The sequence below is a fragment of the Schistocerca cancellata genome, chromosome 4 (assembly GCF_023864275.1).
Source record: "Schistocerca cancellata isolate TAMUIC-IGC-003103 chromosome 4, iqSchCanc2.1, whole genome shotgun sequence".
NCBI classification, from domain to species: Eukaryota; Metazoa; Arthropoda; class Insecta; order Orthoptera; family Acrididae; genus Schistocerca; species Schistocerca cancellata.
The window spans coordinates 265478493-265498029 of NC_064629.1; the positions used below are offsets into that span (position 1 = coordinate 265478493).

At 28.8% G+C, this 19537-nt stretch overlaps 2 long non-coding RNA genes across 2 annotated transcripts in view; both read right to left on the reverse strand.

The window, feature by feature from the left end:
* The window catches only part of LOC126184814 (uncharacterized), a 75004-nt gene that overhangs the window by 26645 nt on the left and 28822 nt on the right, over positions 1-19537 (reverse strand). The window lies entirely within an intron of this gene.
* Positions 1-19537, reverse strand: part of LOC126184810 (uncharacterized) — a 39352-nt gene that overhangs the window by 1429 nt on the left and 18386 nt on the right. The window lies entirely within an intron of this gene.

Consider the following 19537-nt stretch of genomic DNA (forward strand, 5'->3'; position numbering starts at 1 on the left):
TCCTATTATATCTAATTATTTACTTTATTATTTTTCTCCTGTTTTTAATTTAATAATTTCCTTGGCTGTTTGAGTAATTTTGCCTTACTTGACTTATATGTGTTCTTTTTCTTATGGATTTTTGTTTTTTTTATGTTGTGCTAGATTAGGTGTTTATACTGTTATAATTGCTGGTTGGTCTTCTAATTCAAATTATTCTATATTAGGTTCTCTTCGTTCTGTTGCTCAAACAATTTCATATGAAGTTAGTTTGGCTTTAATTTTATTATCTTTAATTATTTTAATTGGTAGTTTTAACATGTTTGACTTTATAAATTACCAGCTTAATTGTTGATTTATTATTATTTCTTTTCCTTTAGCTTTAGTTTGTTTTGCTTCTTGCTTAGCTGAAACTAACCATACTCCTTTTGACTGTGCCGAAGGTGGATCTGAGTTAGTTTCAGGTTTTAATATTGAATATGGTACAGGTGGATTTACTTTAATTTTTTTAGCTGAGTATACAAGAATTGTTTTTATAAGAATATTATTAGTTTTAATTTTTTTAGGTGGTGATTTTTATTCTTTTATATTTTTATTAAGCTTGCTGTAATGTCCTTGGGGTTTATTTGAGTTCGGGGAACATTACCACGTTTTCGTTATGATAAGTTAATGTACTTAGCTTGAAAAAGTTTTTTGCCTTTATCTTTAAATTTTTTTATTTTCTTTGTTGGTCTAAAGATTTTATTTATGTCATTTATGTAGTGAAATTTTTTAAGAAAAGTTAATAGAAGAGTTAAACTTCTAGTTTTATGTTTTCAAAACATATGCTTTTCCTAAGCTAATTAACTTATTATTCCTCAATTAGTTTATCTCATGCGTTTGCAATATGTACATTAATTAAGAAGTATGTAAAGTAGATAATTGTTAAGATTTGTCCTGTTAAAATGTAAGGTTCATCAACAGGTCGTTTACCAATTCATGTTAATAAGCATACAACAACTACTATAATTCAGAATAAAATTTGATTAATAGGATAGAATTGAATACCTCGAAATGGTGTTTTATTATAAAATGGTAAAATTATTAAGATTCTAATTGATAAGAATAGTGCAATAACACCCCCTAGCTTATTAGGGATTGATCGTAGAATTGCATATGCAAATAAGAAATATCATTCTGGTTGGATATGGACGGGAGTTAGTAATGGGTTAGCAGGTACAAAATTATCTGGATCCCCTAGAAGGTAAGGATTAATCAAGCATAATATAATTAATAATGATGTTATTCATACAAATGTAATAGAGTCCTTGAAAGTAAAGTATGGGTGAAACGGGATTTTTTCAATTATCCATTTAGTCCTAAAGGGTTATTAGACCCTGTTTGGTGGAGGAAAAATAAATGAATTGCTGCCATGGCAGCAACAATAAACGGTAGTACAAAATGGAATGTAAAGAATCGGTTTAATGTTGCATTATCAACAGCAAACCCTCCTCATACCCATTGAACTAAATCTGTTCCTAAATATGGAATTGCTGATAATAAATTAGTAATTACTGTCGCACCTCAGAATGATATTTGACCTCAAGGTAAAACGTATCCTATAAATGCGGTTGCTATAACTAAGAATAGAATTACTGTACCAATTATTCAGGTGTGCATGTATATGTAGGATCCGTAGTAAATTCCTCGTCCTACATGTAGATAAATACAAATAAAAAATATAGAAGCGCCATTTGCTTGTAAGGTTCGAATAATTCAACCATTATTTACGTCTCGGCAGATGTGAACTACACTACTAAATGCTATTTCAATATTTGATGTATAATGTATAGCTAAAAATAGTCCAGTTACAATTTGAATAACTAAACATGGTCCTAGTAGGGACCCAAAATTTCATCAAAATGAAATATTTGTTGGTGCAGGTAAATCAACTAAAGAGTTATTAATGATTTTAATTAAAGGATGTCTTAATCATAAGGGTTTATTCATTAGTAAATTATCTTATTTTACGAATGGGCCCCTGGTTAATATTGGTGATTTTAACAACTGCTAATAGTGCCAAAAATAAATAAATTATTATTATTATTGTAATAATAAATGTTGGTCTATTATATAGTTTTTCTAAAGATATTTTTATTTCTTGATAATTGATTGAATAATCAATATTTATAGTTTCAGTATTTTTGAAAAAGTCTATGAATATTGTTATATCTAGAATAATTAATATTGATATAATAAATACTCGTATAGTTAAGGTAATAATTATCGTAATTGATTTAGTTTGAAATATTTCGTTTGATGCAATTCTCGTAATATAAATAAATAGAACTAATATACCACCAAGAAACGTTGAAAATAAAATATATGATAATCAATATCTTTCCATTATTGTTCCTGTTATTAGCCCGACTAAAAAAGTTTGTAGGATAATGAAAAGCATTATTGATATTGGGTGTCTTAATTTAATAAAATTAATATTTATTACGTTTGATAGTGATATAATTATTATTATGATCATTTCAGGAGTTAGTTTATTAAAATATCGGTTTTGGGGACCGATGATGGAAAGCTTTTCCACCTCTGAAGTTTTAAAAGTGGGGGCTGAACTTATTTCCGGTTTACAAGACCGGCGTTTTTTTTAAACTATTAAAACTAATGTTTATATTCTCTGTCTTTACTTCTTTATTGATTTATTTTGCTGGTGTTTATGTTTTTTCCTCTAAACATAAGCATTTATTAATGGTTCTTTTGAGATTAGAATATATTGTTCTTTCTTTATTTATATTAATTATTGTTTTTCTTATTGAGTTTGATTATGATTATTTTTTTCCTGTTATTTTTTTGGTTTTTTCTGTTTGTGAAGGTGCTTTAGGTCTTTCTATTTTAGTTTCAATAATTCGTTCTCATGGGAATGATTTTTTAATTCTTTTGGTCTATCTTTATGTTAAAGTATTTATTTATAACTATTTTTTTGATCCCTCTTTGTTTGGTTAATAATTGTTGATGATTGGTTCATTCTTTAATGTTTATGTCTAGTTTTGTTTTTATGGTTTGTGTTTATTCATATGCAGATTTGAATATGATTAGATATTATTTTGGTATTGATTATTTTTCTTTTAGTTTGATTTTGCTTAGTTTTTGAATTTGTTCAGTTTATTTAAGTTCTTATTATTCTAATTTTTTTGTCTTTATAGTCTTAATTTTAATGATTATGCTTTATTGTTCTTTTGCTAGGTTGAGTCTTCTTTCTTTTTATATTTTTTTTGAGGCTAGATTAGTTCCTACTTTACTTTTGATTTTAGGTTGAGGTTATCAACTTGAACGTTTACAGGCTGGTGTTTATTTAATTTTTTATACTCTGGTTTCTAGATTGCTTTTATTATTAGTTTTATTTAGGGTTTATGATTTTTCTAATACTTTGTATTTTCCTTTATTGGTTGATTTTGGTTCTTCTTATTTTATATTTCTTGCCTTTTTAGTTAAGATGCCGATATTTTTGGTTCATTTATGGCTTCCTAAGGCTCATGTTGAGGCCCCTATTTCAGGTAGAATGATTCTTGCTGGTGTTTTATTAAAGTTAGGTGGTTATGGTATTTTTTGTGTTATGAAGGTTATTTCTTAATTGGGTTTAAAGTTTAATTATTTTTGATTGTCTTTAGGCTTATCTGGTGGGGTTATTGTTAGGTTTTTTTTCAGCAGGTTGATTTAAAGTCTTTAATTGCATATTCTTCTGTTGCTCATATAAGAATAGTTATTGGAGGATTGATGACTATGATTTGATGGGGTTGTATAGGTTCTCTTTCTTTAATGGTTGGCCATGGTTTGTGTTCTTCTGGTTTATTTTGTTTATCTAATATTATTTATGAGCGTTTAGGTAGACAAAGATTATTAATAAACAAGGGCATAATTAATTTGATACCAAGAATGGCTTTATGATGATTTCTTTTGAGCTCTTCTAATATAGCTGCTCCTCCTTCTTTAAATTTGGTAGGTGAACTTAGATTATTAAATAGAATTATGTCTTGATCTTCTTTTAGATTTTTTGCTTTAATTTTTTTGTCTTTTTTTAGAGCTGTTTATACTTTATAATTGTATTCTTATTCTCAACATGGTAATTATTATTCTGGTGTTTATACTTGTTCTCTTGGTTATTTTCGTGAATATCATCTTTTACTTTTACATTGATTACCTTTAAATATTCTTTGTTTAAAGGGGGAGTATTTTTTTGTTTAGTTTGCTTAAGTATTTTAATTAAAAATGTTGTTTTGTGGAATCAATGATATGAATTTTTTCATCTTAGGCCATGAATTTGTGTTCTATTTGTTCTTTGAGTTTTTTTTCTTTATTTTTTTCTAGAACTGTAATTTTTATTTTGGGTATTTATTACTTAATAAAAGATTATAGAGATTTGTTGAATGAGAACTTTTTAATTTAAATGGTTCTATGGTTGTTATGACTTTAATTTTGGATTGAATGTGTCTTATTTTTATGTCTTTTGTTGTGTATATTTCTTCTTTGGTTATTTATTATAGAGAGGACTATATATCGGGAGAAAAAAATATAAATCGTTTTATTATTACTGTTTTAATATTTATTCTTTCTATAGGTTTTTTAATTATAAGTCCTAATTTGATTAGAATTTTATTAGGATGGGATGGTTTAGGTTTAGTTTCATATTGTTTAGTTATTTATTACCAAAATGTGAAATCTTATAGTGCGGGTATATTAACTGCACTTTCTAATCGTAATGGTGAAGTTGCTATTTTAATTTCTATTGCTTGAATATTAAATTTTGGTGGTTGAAATTACATTTATTATTATGATTTTATTTCTAATTCATTTGAAATAAAGCTTATTACTATATTAATTGTTTTAGCAGCTATAACTAAAACAGCTCAAATTCCCTTTTCTTCTTGGCTTCCTGCTGCTATAGCTGCTCCTACTCATGTTTCTGCTTTGGTTCATTCTTCTACTCTTGTTACTGCTGGGGTTTATTTATTATTTCGTTTCAGACCAATATTAGATACTTATAATTGTGGTTGATTTTTGCTTTTAATTGGTTGTATAACTATGTTTATGGCTGGTTTAGGGGCGAATTTTGAATTTGATTAAAAGAAAAGTATTGCTCTTTCTACTTTAAGACAACTTGGTTTAATAATAAGAATTTTGGCTATGGGTTACCCCAAACTTGTATTTTTTCATTTATTAGCTCATGCTTTATTTAAGGCTTTATTGTTTATGTGTGCAGGTTCAATAATTCATAATTTAAAGGATTCTCAGGACATCCGTTATATAGGTTCTATTGTTAATTTTATGACTTTAACTTCAGTTTGTTTTAATGTTTCTAGTTTGTCTTTGTGTGGTATACCATCTTTAGCTGGTTTTTATTCAAAGGATTTAATTCTTGAAATGGTTTGTTTAAGATGAATTAATTGTTTAAATTTGTTTCTTTATTTTTTTTCTACTGGCTTAACTGCTTCTTATTCTTTTCGTCTTTTTTATTATTCAATGTCTGGTGATAATAATTTTTATTCTAGATTTTCTTTTGATGATAAGGGTTATTATATTTCGTTTGGTATAATTGGTTTATTATTTGTTGCTGTTTTTGGTGGCAGTCTTTTGTCTTGATTAATTTTTCCTATTCCTCATGTTATTGCTTTGCCCTATTATTACAGTTTTTAACTATTACTGTAGTTGTTTTGGGTGCTTATTTAGGTTATCTTATTTCTAATTTTGATTTTTCTCAAAATTTATTTTCTTTAAGTATACTTTCTGTTGTCAGATTTGCTGGTTCTATGTGGCTTATACCTTTTCTCTCAACTAAGTTTATTAGATATATTCCTTTAAAATTGGGTTATTATTTTTACTTTTAGGTATTTATAAATATACATATATTATTTTTACAGTGAAAATGTAATGTTTTATTTAAACTATATAAATTTTAGAAATGTTAACGGAATTTAACCGCTAATAAAAAAAGTTAGCAGCTTTCATATTGACTTTACATTTCCTTAATTGGAACTTTATAGTTCAATTATATTATTAACAGTAAAACGCCTCTTTTTGGCTTCAATTAATACGAATAAGGGTATTTTATTTACCAACCTTCCAGGTCGAAACTGACTGCAATATTTCGCTTCTTATTCTATTTAAGGTTGATTGATTATATCAACACTTTTTGAATGCAACCCAAATGTTATAGTTAACTACAACCCTTTATTCTGCTCATTGTAAGGCTCCTTGATTTCATTCATGGTATAGTCCTCCTAGTAATACTATAATAAAAATATTGTTGATATTGTTCAGATTATAAAATCTGAAGTTTTAAAAATAATTACAATTGGAAGGATTAGTGCGATTTCTACGTCAAAAATTAAGAAAATTACTGCAATTAAGAAGAATCGAAGTGAGAAGGGTATTCGTGCTGATCTTTTTGGGTCAAATCCACACTGAAATGGTGATCTTTTCTCTCGGTCATTAATTAATTTTTTTGATAGTGTTGTTGCAAGGATTATAACAATTATTGGAATAATAAATCTAATAAAAATTCTTGTAGATAAAATTAGGATTGTTTTTCTTGATTAATATCAAGCTTTTTGATTGGAAGTCAAATGTACTATTTATACTAGAAAAACAATTATCTACCTCTTCAATAAATAGAGATGTATAAGAATAATCACACTACGTCTACAAAGTGTCAATATCATGCTGCTGCTTCAAATCCAAAGTGGTGTCTTGGTGAGAATTGGTTTATTGAATGTCGAAGTAGACATGTTGATAAGAAGATTGTTCCGATAATTACATGTAGCCCATGGAATCCTGTTGCAACAAAGAATGTTGATCCATAAACTGCGTCTGCAATGGTGAAGGGTGCTTCTCAATACTCATATGCTTGAAGTATAGTGAAGCATAGTCCTAGTAATACTGTGAAGAATAGTCCTTGTAATGCTTGAGTATGATTAGATTCTATTAAACTATGATGTGCTCATGTTACTGTTACTCCTGATGCTAAAAGAATAGCTGTATTACATAATGGAATTTGTATAGGATGAAAAGGTTGGATTCCTATTGGAGGTCATAATATTCCTAGTTCAATAGTAGGTGCTAGTCTTCTTCTAAAAAATGCTCATAGAAATGAAACGACGAATAGTACTTCTGATGCAATAAATAAAATTATCCCTCATCGTAATCCAATTGATACAAATCCTGTATGTAGTCCTTGGTATGTTCCTTCTCGTACTACATCTCGTCATCATTGGATTATAGTTAGTAAGGTAATTCCAAATTCAATTATAAATAAGTTAATGTTAAATAGGTGAAATCATTTTGCTAATCCTGATACTAAAACTATTGCTCCAATTGCTCCTGTTAATGGTCAAGGTCTGTAATCTACTAAGTGGAATGGGTGGTTTGAGTGAGTTGTTAACATAGGTTTAGTATACTTCTCTAGAGTATAAAGTTCCTAAAATTGAGAAAACAGAAGCTTGAATTATTGCTACTGCTGATTCTAGAATTAATAGAAGTATTTGTCCAATAATTAATAGTGAAATTAAGTTTATTCTATAGATGGACCTGTATTTCCTAGCAATGTTAATAGTAACTGTCCTGCAATTATATTTGCTGCTAGTCGTACTGCTAATGTACCCGGTCGAATGACATTTCTAATTGTTTCAATTCATACTATAAATGATATTAATGCAGGCAGTGTTCCTTGAGGAACAAGGTGTGTAAATATATGATTGGTATGATTAATTCATCCAAATAACATAAATCTTAATCATATAGGTAGAGCAATTGCAAATGTTAATGCTAAATGTCTTGTTCTAGTAAAAATGTAAGGGAATAATACTATGAAATTATTAAATAGTATTATAATATAGATTGAAATGATGATGAATGTTGTTCCATTAAATGATTTTGGTCCTAGTAATGTTTTAAATACATTGTGTAAGGTTAAGTTTAGTTTATTTCAAATAATATTAATTCGTGATGGTGTAAGTCAAAACGTTGATGGGAGTAATAATAATCCTAAGAATGTTCTTGTTCAATTTAATGATTAATTGAAGATATTAGTTGATAGATCAAATGTTGAGAATAAATTTGTTATCATTTTCAATTTAAGTTTTTTATATCAATTGTTCTTTTTTCTGCTCTTTCAATAAGATTTGGTTTAAATGAAAAAAGTTTATTTGATTACATAAAGTTAATGTAGCCATAAATATAATGAATAGGGAGAATCATATGAGAGGGGATATTTGAGGGATTTGGATTAAATTTCCCCATCAGAAGTAGTCGTTAATTTACTATTTTTTGGTTTAAGAGACCATTACTTACTTTCAGTCATCTGATGTATTTCAAGGTGTACAAATTGTTTAGTTATTTTAGATTGACTCTCTAATGTTATATATTTTAACTAACTCCTTAGATTATCTTAGATAATCACTTGATAAATAAGTTTACTGAAGTTCTTTCAATTACAATTGCTGTGAATCTGTGGTTCTCTCCACAGATTTCTGAGCATTGTCCAAAGAACAGTCCAGGTCGGTTTATTGTAAATGTTCCTTGGTTTAGTCGACCTGGCGTTGCGTCAATTTTAACCCCTAATGCAGGTACTGCTCATGAGTGTAGAACATCTGATGCTCTTGTTAATACTCGTACTTCCGTATTTATTGGTAGAATTGTTCGGTTATCTACATCTAGGAGTCGAAATCCGTCATTTAAGGGTCTTGTTCTGGTGTGATATAAGTGTCAAATTCTACATCTATAAAGTCTGAATATTCATATCTTCAGTATCATTGTCGTCCAATTGTTTTAATTGTGATTATTGCATCTACTGAATCATCAAGTAAATATAGTAGTCGTAATGATGGGAGTGCAATAAAAATTAGTGTAATTGCTGGCAGTGCTGTTCAGATTGTTTGAATTAAATGTCCGTGAAGTATGTTTCGGTTTGTATAGGATATAAACAATATATAACTTAGAGCATAACCTACAATTACTGTAATTAATAATAATACGACTATAGTATGATCATGGAAGAATGATAGTTGCTCCAATAATGGGGAAGCTCCATCTTGAAGGGATAAATTTGATCATGTTGCCATTAATAAATTTTCTAATAAAAGGTAAAACCTTTATTTGTAGAGCTTAAATCTACTGCACTAATCTGCCATATTAGAATCTAGAAATTAATGGTAGTTCTGAGTAGCTGTGTTCTGCAGGCGGGTTATTTTGTAACCATTCTGTTGATCTTCTTATATTAGCTCTAAATATGATTGCTCGGTTTGTAACCATGCTTTCTGATATAATTACAATAAATATTATGATTCCTACAATAGAAATTGTAGATCCAATTCTTGACACTACATTTCATGATGTATATGCATGTGGATAATCTGAATATCGTCGTGGTATTCCTGCTAGTCCTAGGAAGTGTTGAGGGAAGAATGTCAAGTTTACCCCAATAAATATAATTGTAAATTGGATTTGTAATCATGTATTATTTATAGTTAATCCTGTAAATAATGGGTATCATTGAATAACACCTCCTATGATTGCAAATACTGCTCCTATAGATAATACATAATGGAAGTGGGCTACTACATAATATGTATCATGTAATACGATGTCAAGTGATGAGTTTGCTAATACTAACCCTGTTAGTCCACCAATTGTGAATAGAAAAATAAATCCTAAAGCTCATAATAGTGGTGGATTGAATTTGAATTTAGTTCCATATAGTGTAGCTAATCATCTGAATACCTTAATTCCTGTAGGTACAGCAATAATTATTGTTGCTGATGTAAAGTAAGCTCGTGTGTCAACGTCTATTCCTACTGTAAATATGTGGTGTGCTCATACAATATATCCTATTGGTCCAATTGATAATATAGCATAAATTATACCTAGTGTTCCAAATGATTCAATTTTTCCTCTTTCTTGACATACAATGTGAGAGATAATTCCAAACCCTGGAAGAATTAAAATGTAAACTTGTGGGTGCCCAAAGAATCAAAATAAGTGTTGATATAGAATTGGGTCACCTCCTCCCGCAGGGTCAAAGAATGATGTATTTAAGTTTCGATCTGTTAGTAGTATAGTAATCGCTCCTGCTAATACTGGAAGCGACAAAAGGAGGAGAAGAGCTGTAATAGCTACGGATCATACAAATAAAGGTGTTTGATCTAGAGTTATACTTTCTGATCGTATATTAATTGCTGTTGTAATGAAGTTTACTGCACCAAGAATAGATGATACACCTGCTAAGTGAAGTGAGAAAATAGCCAGGTCTACAGATGCTCCTCCATGTGCGATAGCTCCTGCAAGAGGGGGGTAAACTGTTCACTCTGTACCAGCACCGTTATCTACTATAGAAGATGTAAGAAGAAGGGTTAGTGAAGGCGGTAATAATCAAAAACTTATATTATTTATTCGTGGGAATGCCGTATCTGGTGCACCAATTATTAATGGTACGAGCCAATTACCAAATCCACCAATTATAATAGGTATTACTATAAAAAAATTATTACAAATGCGTGTGCTGTAATAATAACATTATAGATTTGGTCATCTCCAATTAGAGATCCTGGTTGGCCGAGTTCAGCACGAATAAGTATTCTTATTGATGTTCCTACTATTCCTGCTCACGCTCCAAATAAGAAGTATAAAGTACCAATATCCTTATGGTTTGTTGAGAATAATCATTTTTGCGGTAAGATGGCTGAATTTAAGGCGGTAGACTGTAAATCTACTTATCAGATGTTGCTCTCTTACCATGATGTTTAGGCCTTATATTCAATTATGATTCTAGACTGCAATTCTAGAGGTGTGAAATTTTTCTAAGGCCTAAAAGATTATTCTTTTAATTATAACTTTGAAGGTTATTAGTTTAGTTAACTTAAGTCCTTAGTATAATGAGATTAAGGTTGATGTTGAGATTAATCCTATTGTTGAAATTATTACTGTTATAGGGAGAATAATTCTTGATTTTTGAGACTTTATTTTTATAGATCATGAATTTTCTGTGTATGACATAATTAGGGCTGAGAAACTAATATGTATATAATAATAAAGTGTAATTGTAGTTAATACAATCATAATGGTTATTATAGTTGTTATGTTATTTTCTATTAATGATTGTATTACAATTCATTTTGGTAGAAATCCAAGGAATGGTGGCAAACCACCTAGGGATAGAAGAGATATAAATATTATGAATTTAATTTCAGTTTTTATATTTCTAGCTGAATAAATTTGTTTTATAAAAAATAGATTTATTTGCTTAAATAATAAGACCAAAATTAATCTTAATAGAGAGTAAATAATAAAGTACAGTTCTCAGATGTTTTCTCTATCTAATTATTCACCCTAAATGTCTAATTGAGAAATATGCTAGAAGTTGTCGTAGAGATGTTTGATTTAAACCACCTATTGCCCCAATATTAATTCTTAGAATGATAATTGTTCAAACGAAAGTTCTTAATTGAATACAATAAGATAACACCATTATTGGGGCAATTTTTTGTCATGTTATTAGTGTTAAACAGTTATTTCATCTTGAAGCTCCTATTACTTCTGGAAATCAGAAATGGAAAGGTGCAGCCCCGATCTTTAATAATAATCTAGATCTGATTACTATTGATGGAATAAATTCTGTTTCTTATCATATTGGATATTTTATTTGAATCAGCAAAATTGAAAATAATAGTATTGTCGATGCTATTGCTTGGACAATAAAATATTTAATTGATGATTCATTTATTATTATATTTTTATTTCTTGTTAGAAGCGGAATAAATGAAAGTAAGTTGATCTCAAGTCCTATTCAAACTCCAAATCAGGAAAATATATATAATTATATTATTATAATTAATATAATTATTTATATTAATATAATATTTTATATTTAATAATATAGATTATATTTATTATATCCAATTATAATAATATTTAATATTAATTTACATATTATTATATAATTTATAATATAATAATTTCTTTTAAGCTAAAAACTTAAGTAGCTATAATCCTAGGTAAATAAATGTATTAAAATAATCACTTAATAATATTAAAATAACATTATGAGTATTTAAATTTAATTATATGTAATATATTAATATAAATTATTTATTGTATATAAATATAATATATGCTCAAATTATCCAAACCGAGATAAATTAATTAGAAATAACCAAAATAATACATAAACAAATTTTCAAAAAAATTTTTAATTTATATATTAAATAAAAAATATGAAGTGCCTGATTAAAGGGTTACCTTGATCGGGTAAATCAAGTAAATAAAAATTACCTTCATTAAAAATTACATAAGACAGAATTAACTACCTCCTTTAGTATCAAAAACTAACGTGCATCATACACCTTAATGTAAAAAGGTAAACTAAACAAGCTAATGGGTTCATACCCCATTTATAGAGGTATCAATCCTCTCCTTTTTAATGACCAACAACTCTACAAAACTTCTCTTCCTATCAACATTAATGATAGGAACGATCCTGTCCATTTCATCAAACTCCTGATTTGGAGTTTGAATAGGACTTGAGATCAACTTACTTTCATTTATTCCGCTCCTAACAAGAAATAAAAATAAAATAATAAATGAATCATCAATTAAATATTTTATTGTCCAAGCAATAGCATCGACAATACTATTATTTTCAATTTTGCTGATTCAAATAAAATATCCAATAGGATGAGAAACAGAATTTATTCCATCAATAATAATCAGATCTAGATTATTATTAAAGATCGGGACAGCACCTTTCCATTTCTGATTTCCAGAAGTAATAGGAGCTTCAAGATGAAATAACTGTTTAACACTAATAACATGACAAAAAATTGCCCCAATTTGGTGTTATCTTATTGTATTCAATTAAGAACTTTCGTTTGACCAATTATCATTCTAAGAATTATTATTGGGGCAATAGGATGTTTAAATCAAACATCTCTACGACAACTTCTAGCATATTCCTCAATTAGACATTTAGGGTGAATAATTAGATCTCTAACAGTTAGAGAAAACATCTGAGAACTATACTTTATTATTTACTCTCTATTAAGATTAATTATGGTCTTATTATTTAAGCAAATAAATCTATTTTTTATAAACCAAATTTATTCAGCCAGAAATACAAAAACTGAAATTAAATTCATAATATTTTTATCTCTTCTATCCCTAGGTGGTTTGCCACCATTCCTTGGATTTCTACCAAAATGAATTGTAATACAAGCATTAATAGAAAATAACATAACAACTATTATAACCATTATGGTTGTATTAACTACAATTACACTTTATTATTATATACATATTAGATTCTCAGCCCTAATTATGTCATACACAGAAAATTCATGATCTATAAAAATAAAATCTCAAAAATCAAGAATTATTCTCCCTAGAACAGTAATAATTCAACAATAGGATTAATCTCAACATCAACCTTAATCTCATTATACTAAGGACTTAAGTTAACTAAACTAATAACCTTCAAAGTTATAATTAAAAGAATAATCTTTTAGGCCTTAGTAAAATTTCACACCTCTAGAATTGCAGTCTAGAATCGTAATTGAATATAAGGCCTAAACATCATGGTAAGAGAGAAACATCTCATAAGTAGATTTACAGTCTACCACCTTAAATTCAGCCATCTTACCGCAAAAATGATTATTCTCAACAAACCATAAAGATATTGGTACTTTATACTTCTTATTTGGAGCGTGAGCAGGAATAGTAGGAACATCAATAAGAATACTTATCCGTGCTGAACTCGGCCAACCAGGATCTCTAATTGGAGATGACCAAGTCTATAATGTTATTATTACAGCACACGCATTTGTAATAATTTTTTATAGTAATACCTATTATAATTGGTGGATTTGGTAATTGGCTCGTACCATTAATAATTGGTGCACCAGATATGGCATTCCCACGAATAAATAATATAAGTTTTTGATTATTACCGCCTTCACTAACCCTTCTTCTTACATCTTTTATAGTAGATAATGGTGCTGGTATAGGGTGAACAGTTTACCCCCCTCTTGCAGGAACTATCGCACATGGAGGAGCATCTTTAGACCTGGCTATTTTCTCACTTCACTTAGCAGGTGTATCATCTATTCTTGGTGCAGTAAACTTCATTACAACAGCAATTAATATACGATCAGAAAGTATAACTCTAGATCAAACACCTTTATTTGTATGATCCGTAACTATTACAGCTCTTCTCCTCCTTTTGTCGCTTCCAGTATTAGCAGGAGCGATTACTATACTACTAACAGATCGAAACTTAAATACATCATTCTTTGACCCTGCGGGAGGAGGTGACCCAATTCTATATCAACACTTATTTTGATTCTTTGGGCACCCAGAAGTTTACATTTTAATTCTTCCAGGATTTGGAATTATCTCTCACATTGTATGTCAAGAAAGAGGAAAAATTGAATCATTTGGAACACTAGGTATAATTTATGCTATATTATCAATTGGACTAATAGGATTTATTGTATGAGCACACCACATATTTACAGTAGGAATAGACGTTGACACACGAGCTTACTTTACATCAGCAACAATAATTATTGCTGTACCTACAGGAATTAAGGTATTCAGATGATTAGCTACACTACATGGAACTATATTCAAATTCAATCCACCACTATTATGAGCTTTAGGATTTATTTTTCTATTCACAATTGGTGGACTAACAGGGTTAGTATTAGCAAACTCATCACTTGACATCGTATTACACGATACATATTATGTAGTAGCCCACTTCCATTACGTATTATCTATAGGAGCAGTATTTGCAATCATAGGAGGTGTTATTCAATGATACCCATTATTTACAGGATTAACTATAAATAATACATGATTAAAAATCCAATTTACAATTATATTTTTTGGGGTAAACTTAACATTCTTCCCTCAACACTTCCTAGGACTAGCAGGAATACCACGACGATATTCAGCTTATCCAGATGCATATACATCATGAAATGTAGTGTCAAGAATTGGATCTATAATTTCTATTGTAGGAATCATTATATTTATTGTAATTATATGAGAAAGAATGGTTACAAACCGAGCAATCATATTTAGAGCTAATATAAGAAGATCAACAGAATGGTTACAAAATAACCCGCCTGCAGAACACAGCTACTCAGAACTACCATTAATTTCTAGATTCTAAAATGGCAGATTAGTGCAGTAGATTTAAGCTCTACAAATAAAGGTTTGACCTTTTATTAGAAAATTTATTAATGGCAACATGATCAAATTTATCCCTTCAAGATGGAGCTTCCCCATTAATGGAGCAACTATCATTCTTCCATGATCATACTATTGTCGTATTATTATTAATTACAGTAATTGTAGGTTATGCACTAAGTTATATATTATTTATTGCCTATACAAACCGAAACATACTTCACGGACATTTAATTGAAACAATCTGAACAGCACTGCCAGCAATTACACTAATTTTCATTGCACTCCCATTATTACGACTACTATATTTACTTGATGATTCAGTAGATGCAATAATCACAATTAAAACAATTGGACGACAATGATACTGAAGATATGAATATTCAGACTTTATAGATGTAGAATTTGACACTTATATCACACCAGAACAAGACCCTTAAATGACGGATTTCGACTCCTAGATGTAGATAACTGAACAATTCTACCAATAAATACGGAAGAGCATCAGACGTTCTACACTCATGAGCAGTACCTGCATTAGGGGTTAAAATTGACGCAACGCCAGGTCGACTAAACCAAGGAACATTTACAATAAACCGACCTGGATTGTTCTTTGGACAATGCTCAGAAATCTGTGGAGCGAACCACAGATTCACAGCAATTGTAATTGAAAGAACTTCAGTAAACCTATTTATCAAGTGATTATCTAAGATAATCTAAGGAGTTAGTTAAAATATATAACATTAGAGTGTCAATCTAAAATAACTAAACAATTAGTACACCTTGAAATACATCAGATGACTGAAAGTAAGTAATGGTATCTTAAACCAAAAAATAGTAAATTAACGACAACTTCTGATGGGGAAATTTAATCCAAATCCCTCAAATATCCCCTCTCATATGATTCTCCCTATTCATTATATTTTCGGCTACATTAATTTTATTTAATCAAATAAACTTTTTTTCATTTAAACCAAATCTTATTAATAGAGCAGAAAAAAGAACAATTGATATAAAATACTTAAATTGAAAATGATAACAAATTTATTTTCAACATTTGACCCATCAACTAATATCTTCAATTAATCTTTAAATTGAACTAGAACATTCTTAGGATTATTATTAATCCCATCAATGTTTTGACTTACACCATCACGAATTAATATTATTTGAAATAAACTAAACTTAACCTTACACAATGAATTTAAAACATTACTAGGACCAAAATCATTTAATGGAACAACATTCAGCTTCATTTCAATCTTTATTATAATACTATTTAATAATTTCATAGGATTATTCCGTTACATTTTTACTAGAACAAGACATTTAGCATTAACATTTGCAATCGCTCTACCTATATGATTAAGATTTATGTTATTTGGATGAATTAATCATACCAATCATATATTTACACACCTTGTTCCTCAAGGAACACCGCCTGCATTAATACCATTTATAGTATTAATTGAAATAATTAGAAATGTCATTCTACCGGGTACATTAGCAGTATGACTAGCAGCAAATATAATTGCAGGACACTTACTATTAACATTACTGGGAAGTACAGGACCATCTATAGCAATAAACTTAATTTGACTATTAATTATTGGACAAATACTTCTATTAATTCTAGAATCAGCAGTAGCAATAATTCAAGCTTATGTTTTCTCAATTTTAAGAACTTTATACTCTAGAGAAGTATACTAAACCTATGTTAACAACTCACTCAAACCACCCATTCCACTTAGTAGATTACAGACCTTGACCATTAACAGGAGCAATTGGAGCAATAGTTTTAGTATCAGGATTAGCAAAATGATTTCACCTATTTAACATTAACTTATTTATAATTGAATTTGGAATTACCTTACTAACTATAATCCAATGATGACGAGATGTAGTACGAGAAGGAACATACCAAGGACTACATACAGGATTTGTATCAATTGGATTACGATGAGGGATAATTTTATTTATTGCATCAGAAGTACTATTCTTCGTTTCATTTCTATGAGCATTTTTAGAAGAAGACTAGCACCTACTAATGAACTAGGAATATTGTGACCTCCAATAGGAATCCAACCTTTTAATCCTATACAAATTCCATTACTTAATACAGCTATTCTTTTGGCATCAGGAGTAACAGTAACATGAGCACATCATAGTTTAATAGAATCTAATCATACTCAAGCATTACAAGGACTATTCTTCACAGTATTACTAGGACTATACTTCACTATACTTCAAGCATATGAGTATTGAGAAGCACCCTTCAACATTGCAGACGCAGTTTATGGATCAACATTCTTTGTTGCAACAGGATTCCATGGGCTACATGTAATTATTGGAACAATCTTTTTATCAACATGTCTACTTCGACATTCAATAAACCAATTCTCACCAAGACACCACTTTGGATTTGAAGCAGCAGCATGATATTGACACTTTGTAGACGTAGTGTGATTATTCTTATACATCTCTATTTATTGATGAGGTAGATAATTGTTTTTTTAGTATAAATAGTACATTTGACTTCCAATCAAAAAGCTGGATATTAATCAAGAAAAACAATCCTAATTTTATCTACAAGAATTTTTATTAGATTTATTATTCCAATAATTGTTATAATCCTTGCAACAACACTATCAAAAAAATTAATTAATGACTGAGAAAAAAGATCACCATTTGAGTGTGGATTTGACCCAAAAAGATCAGCACGAATACCCTTCTCTCTTCGATTCGTCTTAATTGCAGTAATTTTCTTAATTTTTGACATAGAAATCGCACTAATCCTTCCAATTGTAATTATTTTTAAAACTTCAGATATTATAATCTGAACAATATCAACAATATTTTTTATTATAGTATTACAAGGAGGACTATACCATGAATGAAATCAAGGAGCCTTACAATGAGCAGAATAAAGGGTTGTAGTTAACTATAACATTTGGGTTGCATTCAAAAAGTATTGATATAATCAATCAACCTTAAATAGAATAAGAAGCGAAATATTGCAGTCAGTTTCGACCTGGAAGGTTGGTAAATAAAATACCCTTATTCTTATTAATTGAAGCCAAAAAGAGGCGTATTACTGTTAATAATATAATTGAACTATAAAGTTCCAATTAAGGAAATGTAAAGTCAATATGAAAGCTGCTAACTTTTTATATTAGCGGTTAAATTCCGTTAACATTTCTAAAATTTATATAGTTTAAATGAAACATTACATTTTCACTGTAAAAATAATATATGTATATTTATAAATACCTAAAAGTAAAAATACTTCCTTAACAATTTCAGTGTTACGCTCTAATCATAAGCTATTTAAGTAAACGAAAAATAATACCACCAAAATAAACATTCAAAAAATAAAAGTTAAAAGATAAATCTTAAAATTAGAATCATATCAACCTTGTATATAACCAATTAAATAAATAAATAGTCTATATAATCCTTGACCACCAAATAATTCACCCCAACCATAATCAAATGATTAAGATGAATAATAACCCAATTTTAAAGGAATATATCTAATAAACTTAGTTGAAAGAAAAGGTATAAACCACATAGAACCAGCAAATCTGACAAAAGAAAGTATACTTAAAGAAAATAAATTTTGAGAAAAATCAAAATTAGAAATAAGATAACCTAAATAAGCACCCAAAACCACTACAGTAATAGTTAAAAACTTTAAATAATAGGGCAAAGCAATAACATGAGGAATAGGAAAAATTAATCAAGACAAAAGACTGCCACCAAAAACAGCAACAAATAATAAACCAAATATCTGTGAAATCATCAAAAGAAAATCTAGAATAAAAATTATTATCACCAGACATTGAATAATAAAAAAGACGAAAAGAATAAGAAGCAGTTAAGCCAGTAGAAAAGAAATAAAGAAAAATATTAAAACAATTAATTCAACTTAAACAAACCATTTCAAGAATTAAATACTTTGAATAAAAAACAGCTAAAATGGTATACCACACAAAGACAAACTAGAAACATTAAAACAAACTGAAGTTAAACGCATACAATTAACAATAGAAACTATAAAAGGAGTGTCCTGAGAATCCTTTATATTATGAATTATTGAACCTGCACACATAAACAATAAAGCCTTAAATAAAGCATGAGCGAATAAATGAAAAAATGCAAGTTTGGGGTAACCCATAGCCAAAATTCTTATTATTAAACCAAGTTGTCTTAAAGTAGAAAGAGCAATAATTTTCTTCAAATCAAATTCAAAATTTGCCCCTAAAGCAGCCATAAATATAGTTATACAACCAATTAAAAGCAAAAATCAACCACAATTATAAGTATCTAATAT